Genomic DNA, 7,669 nt, shown 5'->3' with positions numbered 1-7,669 from the left:
CCGGACCAAGGAGGTAATCAACAAGAAAAGAATTATCAACATAGATTTAGTGTGATACTATCTAATAGGCTAGTGTCGATTGGTGCGAAGTAATAACTAAGCCAAACATCGATTATGATGTCTAATATGAGGTAAAGGTAAGGGTTAGTAAATTATACACGCGTAGCCGGATCAAGGTGTGGGGTGAAATTCTCTAGATGCCGGATCAAGGATTTAGAGATACCTAACTTATCACTTTGCATGTAATACACTAGAAAATGATTACTATTATTAGGATTACCGCGTTATGAGCTTATGGGGAACACATTCCTAGTTACTTTTAATAATCTGAATATAAATAAATACTTAGTTCAAAGCTATCTTTTTATTGTTTTTATTTCAATTTAAATCCCCCCATTTTTTATATTACGACTATCGAGTTAAATATTTGTTATTGACAATATTCTTCCATATTCTCTGTGGGATCGACCCCGACTCATAGTTGGGTAAATATATTGCATACTATCGTTTATATTTCTTTTCAACAGGTATATTTGAACGTTATTTACCATCAGGCCTTAAGGGGAACTCTGTAAAACCTGGAGAGCTAAATGCTTAATCAGAGACTTTCCAAAAAAGTCGGTGAGCCCAACTTTGTCCGCCGTTTGAACCCCAAAAATTTGCAGAAGGTCCTGTAAAACTCGGAGAGGGAAATACCACTCGGCGCATCAGTGAATTGGTCATTGAGCACGACTTACTCCGTCGAGGATGCCGCAAACTGAAATGTTTTAAAGGCCAAACTGTTTAAAATTTCAGAATCCTTCATCTTCTCTCATTTCTAAGTCTCATACCTTCTCACCCGAACATTAAGTCTTGCATATTTTATTGTTTCACTCGCATTTTTGTGTGAAATTGTGCTCGGAATCGGGGAACTTTCCCTCCTAGCTATATAAATGCTAATTTCAACATAAAAGTTGGTTTTTCGAACCCCGTACTTTAAGTTTGTGGTTGAAATCAAATGCAATAGGTCATTGGGTATTGTTTGATGTTTGGTGATTGATTTAAACATGTTTTATGTGTTGGATTGCCCGTATTTTGTGTAAATGGATGCCTTAAGGCTTAAAATTGCTTCATTCCCGTGTCGTCTTTGATAAAATAAGTTTTAAATTATTGGGTTGCGGTTTATTTGTTTTGGGTCTACTTGGGTGAAGTATAAGGAACCCCGAGTTGTGTGTAATGTCGTATTTTTCTCAATGATGGAGCGTCTGACGATATTCTTAAGGGTAAAAGTCGTCATATGGCCAATTTTGGCCAAATCGACCGAAGTCTGATTACCCCGAGGGCATGGGTAGTATGGGTCTAGTGCTATTTTAATATTGCATGTGTTTAATTTTTAATTTTAGGGCTGCGGGTTTGATTTTGAAGCTTTGAGTAGAAAACTAGCATGTTGGCCCTTTTGGCGATCTTCGTGTAGTTTTCCTAGTGGTTCTGCAGGTCGCCGAAGTCCCCCTCAGATCGCCTTTAATTTCAAAATCTAGTAGAGGTTTTTCTGTAACTGTCGGTGAGATGTTTGAGCTCTCCGAGTTCACTTGGCGAATTATCGAAAGGTCTTCTTGATCACCCTTTCTGCGCCTCTAACCCTTAAAATTCACTATAACTTTCATCGAGCTACTCTTTGCTCACCGATAGGTGTTGGGGACTCACCGAATGGCCTTGAACATCGACAACCTATTATGATTCTTGAAAATTTTCACGCTGGTACTTTCGGCAAGCCCAATTTGGCTCACCTAAGTGACTCGGTGACTCGGCGACTAGTTCGTCGAGTCTTGAATTATTTCTAACATGTTTCTACGTGTTTTGCAGAAATTGGTAGATCTAAATGGTAAGGAAGAGACATGCCACCCCACAAGTAGGCCCGATGAATTGTGATAATTGAGGATGCATTTGCATCACAGGAAAAAGGCATCTAAGCTCCCTAGAAAGAGAGGGAAAGGCAAAGGAAAGGGCATGACACACATGGTAGAGTCATCGGAGGTCAACTCCGACAATGAGGGTCTATGAGACTCACAGTACAAGAAAAAATGTTACTGAAGACCAACATTTAGGGACGAGCTACTAATCTCCTCTCTAAAGATATATGTATTGGGACGAGATTATATTTCGGTCCTTATTTGTACATTCTATTGCGAAGATACTTAATCCGGTCCCTAAATAAAATATTAACTGGTCTCAAATTCAATTAAAGAACATTAGCGCCCAACTTTCAGCCAAAATATAATACTAAAGTATTAAAAAAAACTTTAGTTTTTTTGAGCAAAATTTAGGCGCCAGCTTTTTTTAGCCAAAAAGGAAAAAGCCTCGTCTTTTCTAAAATCTAAAGCAAAGCATAAAAAGCAAAAAAAAAAACTCTTTGTCTGCTGCTGGTTGCAGCTTCCCTATAGCAACATATAGTCGATCTCTTCATCAACAATCAATTGTTCTTCTCATCTACAACGTACGACGGCCAATCTCAACATCAAAGTACTTTCCATCACAACTTTGTCTCTTTCATCGTATAGAATTACTGCTCAGCTGCTTGGTGAAACATATCGTACAGGTAATTTGGTTCTTCTTCTAATAAAGTTTCTATTGTTTCAAATTCCATAAACTGTACATGGATTTTTTATTGGTTTATTTAAGTTACTCTTCTTCTTGTTCTTCCTCTTTTCTAACATTACATAGGTTAAACGTTTCTTATTAATATGATCTGTTTTCTTATGTAGAATCTGTGAATGATTATTGGTTTGAATTTCTAATAGTGACTCGATTTTGTGACCACTCTTTTAATAAAGTTTCTATTGTTTTGAATTCCATAAACTTGGATTTTTTATTATTTAATTTAAGTTACTCCTCTTCTTGTTCTTCCTCTTTTCTAACATTATATAGGTTAAAAGTTTCTTAATCTGATCTGTTTTCTTATGTACAATCTGTGAAAGATTATTGGGTTGAGTTTCTAATAGTGACTCGATTTTTGTTAAATGTTGTATGTGCCTGAAGATTATACAATCTGTTTTATAGAGTGCATATTTTATTTGAAAAGTCTAATTATTTCGCTAAGAACATATACTATTTTTTTATCTTCGTTGTTGATATTTTGCTAGCGAAATAAGAAGTACACCTCTTACATGTAACTTTTAAAGTAAGATATACTTACATAATAGTAATTCTTCTGTTAAGTAAGGGAGGCGAGACTCGCAAACAGATGTATTCTATCTATAAGGTCCATACCTTTTCCATATAACTTATTAAGCAAGGGAAATATAGGCGTGTGATATTTGTCGCTTCGTCAAATTTAAAGAGGCAAAGCATGATGATGAACCTGAAAAGAACAAAAATTATTTATTTGGCATTAGACTTTAATTCTATATGAATTTCCAGTGGCTTATACCTACATGTGAGGTATTTTTGTGTTCCGAAAAGTTTGTCTTATAAATTTCGTGGGCCATGTATGGTTCTAGCGATTATGTGTTTCAGAAACTACATAAAACTTTGTAGCTTGTAGCAATGAACATAGCATAGCATTCTCTTTTCTGATTGCTCCTCTAGGTTGTAACATATAGTTCTCGTGGGAAATTGTGATTTGTAATTTTCTTACTTCTTTCTTTAGTATTGTTTGAAGATTAAAGTAAATCAACTATTTAGCACCATTCTCTTTTTTTATTTCTTCTCTAGGTTGTAACATATAGTTCTGGTTGAAATTGTGATTTCTAAGTTTCTTAATTCTTTCTTTCTAACCTTATAGTTCAGCCCTATTGTGTGTATCGGATCTTAACAACTTATTTGCATCTTATTTGCAAAGGTAAAAAAAGTTCGAGGAAGCAACAAGTGCAAAGAAGTTGCTTCATTTGAAATTGGACAAAAGCTGAAAGTTTTCAATAATCGAACGGTTGGAACAAATAGTAATCTATTTACCAGGTATTTGGAAAAATTGTTTGTGATCGTAATATTTATTCCTTGGGAGTATCAGTGTGGCATGATATTAAGCAAGAAAAGTTGAATCATATGTGGGCAGCCATTGAGGTAATAAATATACACATGATTCATATTATATTGCGCTACCTAATATGTCGTGTGTTCTTGTCCATATAGCTTATGTTTCTCATTTTAGAAGTTTATCTACAGTCGTTAGTAATCAATTGTAATAGATAAAGTATCTATAATCAAGTACTTTAGAGTGTTATTATAACTTGGGAACAAATTGTTCAGAAATAGAGATCAAGCTTGTAGATAATAAGTCAACTCATGTTTCAATTGTTGTAGCATAAATTTGAGAGTGTTGATATGAATGATCATCATGATCATATCTTGGGATGAATGAAAGAGCTATGGATCAAATGGAGAGGACACTTACATGCAAAATATGTGAAGGACAAGCCAATCCAATAGTCTCTTAGGAATTTCCCAAGGGGAGTAGATAAAGAAGAATGAGAATGGTTAGTAAAGGATCATTTTTCTTCTCAAAGTTTCAAGGTATGCCTACTGAATTAAATTTTCTGCACTACTGCAACAGTGCATCCAACTTTTCTATTTTATCGTGTTCTGCAAAATTGTTGTTCATCCGGCTTAACTTGTGTCTAGTTGATCTGCTATGTTCCCTCATGATTGTCTGAATCTACCTTTAGAGCCTTGATTGTATCACTTTCCTTCCCCCAGTCGTAAGTCATTGCTTGCTCAACTTCCCTTCCTTTGGGATCCTTGACTCTAACCTTCTTCGACAGCTCCCTAGCTTAAGTTCATACCCACACAGATGTGTAGTAGGGGTTTCCCTATGCCTTACAGGCTACTTTTGCAAGTCCCATGTATACAAGGTCTTTTCAAAATTAGTAGTCACTTTCTGGATTTCAGCTAGAATCACGTTTTCATAAATGTTCAAAACATTCAGATTTAATACTACCAAATATATCTTAGAAAGCATGTTCCAAATACCTCAACCAGAACGTTGATTAAAAAAATGAGAAAACTAATGGTCAACTTAGTTTTTTTCCCCTTCAGCTCTTATTTACATGTTTCTAACATATAATATAATATATGTTAATCTTTTTCACACGGCCTCTTGTGATTTGAAACATGACCTGACATTTCTATGAATATAGGAGCACGTCATTGGGAATTTCTTGCTTCTAATTAGACAATTTACAAATAGTAGTACCAAATCAATATAGCCATAAATAAGCACTTCATGTACTAATATATTAGGAACTGATGTTGTTATGCTCGACGATGTGCACCCCTCGCTCTTCTCGCTTGTCTCAATTCCATTACTCTTCGGAGTGACGCTCCTTGCCTTTTCGGTAGGTAAGGCCTCTGTACCGTTGGCTGGCTTTCCCCTCGTTCAAACTGTTTTTTTTAACCATCAATGTTATGGATATAAAAAAAAAGTGCACTTTGAAGCATATAAATTAGGGTGTTTTGTTTAGCTTGTGCTATGGTTTCGTCCATATTCCTTAGAAATTTCCTCGCCTCTAGGATTTTGAAGTATTAACGGTTTGTTAAAGAATGTGTGTGGTCCTGCTTGCAACATCCTTATTTTCAATAGATTCAAACCGAAATATACAGTAACCCTCATCGTGCATCATTCATTAACAGGTGCAATATATAGTAACCCTCATCAAAATATATAGTAACCCTCATCGTCCACACATTTATTACAAAATTCTCTAATTTTTAGACCATTCTGTACAAATCTCCACACAAATCTGCATCAGAAAACTGAAGTCGTCGAACAACCATTTGTATACCATTTTCTTCACCCTCATTTGGTTTCAACTTAACGGTTAATTTTATCCCTAAATCTATTTCCTCTCCTTCAACAATTGGATGGATCCGAGCTAGGTCAAAACTTCCAAATTGTAGAGTTTGTAAACAGTTCAGCTTGTCCTTAGGTGTTATCAGTTGTGCATCCGATATTGTAGTCGTACCAAATTGTTGTTTTTTTTGTTCACATTCTTTCCTTGTTGTTTAAAATCCATTAATGGCTTCTCGATACTGGCTTTTCTCATCCCCTCACTCGCCATTCCGGCCACCATGCGCAAGATAACAATTATTGTTTATCATGTGCCTAGAGAGCCTTTTTTTTCCATTACACTTTCATCAAATATAATAGTGTCGATAATGTCTGTAACAAACCTCCTACAAAACATTAACTAACAAAAATCATAAGATTACATTTTCTAGGCAGCAACCTTTTGCTTCTTTAGTACACGATAGGTACCAACAACACAAGCGTGGTCTCTTTCAAAAGGTTCAAGAATAACCTGTTCCACTGGTTTAAAATGCTCAGCTTGTAGCTTCTTCACTTCCTTAGAAAATATGACTTCCGCTGGCATTGTTGAACAATACAGTTTGCCTTGATTGAGATAACAAAGTGACCCCCAACATTCAAGAAGTATGATGCATTCAGAACTAAAATTCTTGCCTGATCAGGCTGAGCAACATCAGAAAATATCAGATCCACCATTCCAACCAACATTTTGTATTTCGATGGGTGTTTAGCATCCTCGATAATGGGAATAACATTAGTACATTTCTTAGCCATGTAAACCAAGTCCCTTCCACTTCTGTGAGAAAATTTAACAGCATATACAACCCCATCAGGACCAACAATGTCTGAGACATGAGATACTTTTTTTCCGGAAGCAGCAACCAGGAAAAGGACACGAGCACCTGGTTTAATCCATATGTCATAAACTCCTCCAAGAAATGCAGGTACTAAATTAGAACGGAAAGGATTCCACAGTCTGTATTCAACCTTTGTTCCATCTTCATTCTGAACAAAGATTCTTTTTTCGTTGTAGACAGCTTCACCAGGTACCAAATTCTTAGTACAAAGAGCATCGTCCTTACACTTAGCAGTGAACATGCCTCCATGTCTATGAGGCTCCACCACAACCTTACTACCACCCTTCATTCCTCCACGTCCCCTTCCTCCACCTCTTCCACCTCCTCGCTTCATCACATTTCCTCCACTTCGAAAACCCCCTCTTCCACCACTGAAACCACCTTTTCCACCTCTTCCTCCTCTTCCTCCACAATCCCCTCTACCGCCCATGAATCCACCACCACCACGACCTCTAGTTGGTGCAACCATGGCTGCTGCTGCTTGAAACTGATGGAAGCAGAGAAGAGTTATCAAGTAGAGCTATAAACCGTAACGCTGAATCGCCTAGAAAGGCTTATAGGTAAGTGTCGGGTGTATATATCTACTTAACGTCAAATTTCCTGCACAACTGCAACATAACAATGCTGCCAACTTCTCTGTTTTACACTTTTCTGCCAAGTTGTTGTTTATCTAGCTCGTCTCTTCAGATATCTTTCCTATCCATTTATTTCAATTTTTTCCTAAACATAATTAGGTGTGGTTCTCTAAAATAGATGTTGGATTCTTGATTGATGTATCTGAAAGTTTTCTAGTAGATTTTTTTTCTTATTTCTTGCAGATTTTGTAGAGATATTTCTGGATATCACATGACAAAGAGTAAACTTTAAGTTTTTTGCTCAAATTCTGGATATCACATGACAAAGAGTAAACTTTCAGTTCTTACTTTGCTATGAATGTTATGACAACTTTGAATGTTATCTAAGTTTTTTGTTGATTAAGCAAATATTGAAACTTACATCATGTGATGCTCACAAATTTATTGTAATCAATTGC

At 36.2% G+C, this 7,669-nt stretch overlaps 1 pseudogene; it reads right to left on the bottom strand.

Annotated features, from left to right (window-relative positions):
- Window positions 1-6,098: 6,098 nt before the first annotated feature.
- LOC102604910 (mediator of RNA polymerase II transcription subunit 36a-like) lies at window positions 6,099-7,110 on the bottom strand (annotated as a pseudogene).
- Window positions 7,111-7,669: the final 559 nt, after the last annotated feature.

This window comes from Solanum tuberosum, unplaced genomic scaffold (assembly GCF_000226075.1).
Source record: "Solanum tuberosum cultivar DM 1-3 516 R44 unplaced genomic scaffold, SolTub_3.0 scf00029, whole genome shotgun sequence".
NCBI classification, from domain to species: Eukaryota; Viridiplantae; Streptophyta; class Magnoliopsida; order Solanales; family Solanaceae; genus Solanum; species Solanum tuberosum.
The sequence above is the reverse complement of the archived record's forward strand: the minus strand, read 5'-3'. Positions and strand labels throughout refer to the sequence as shown.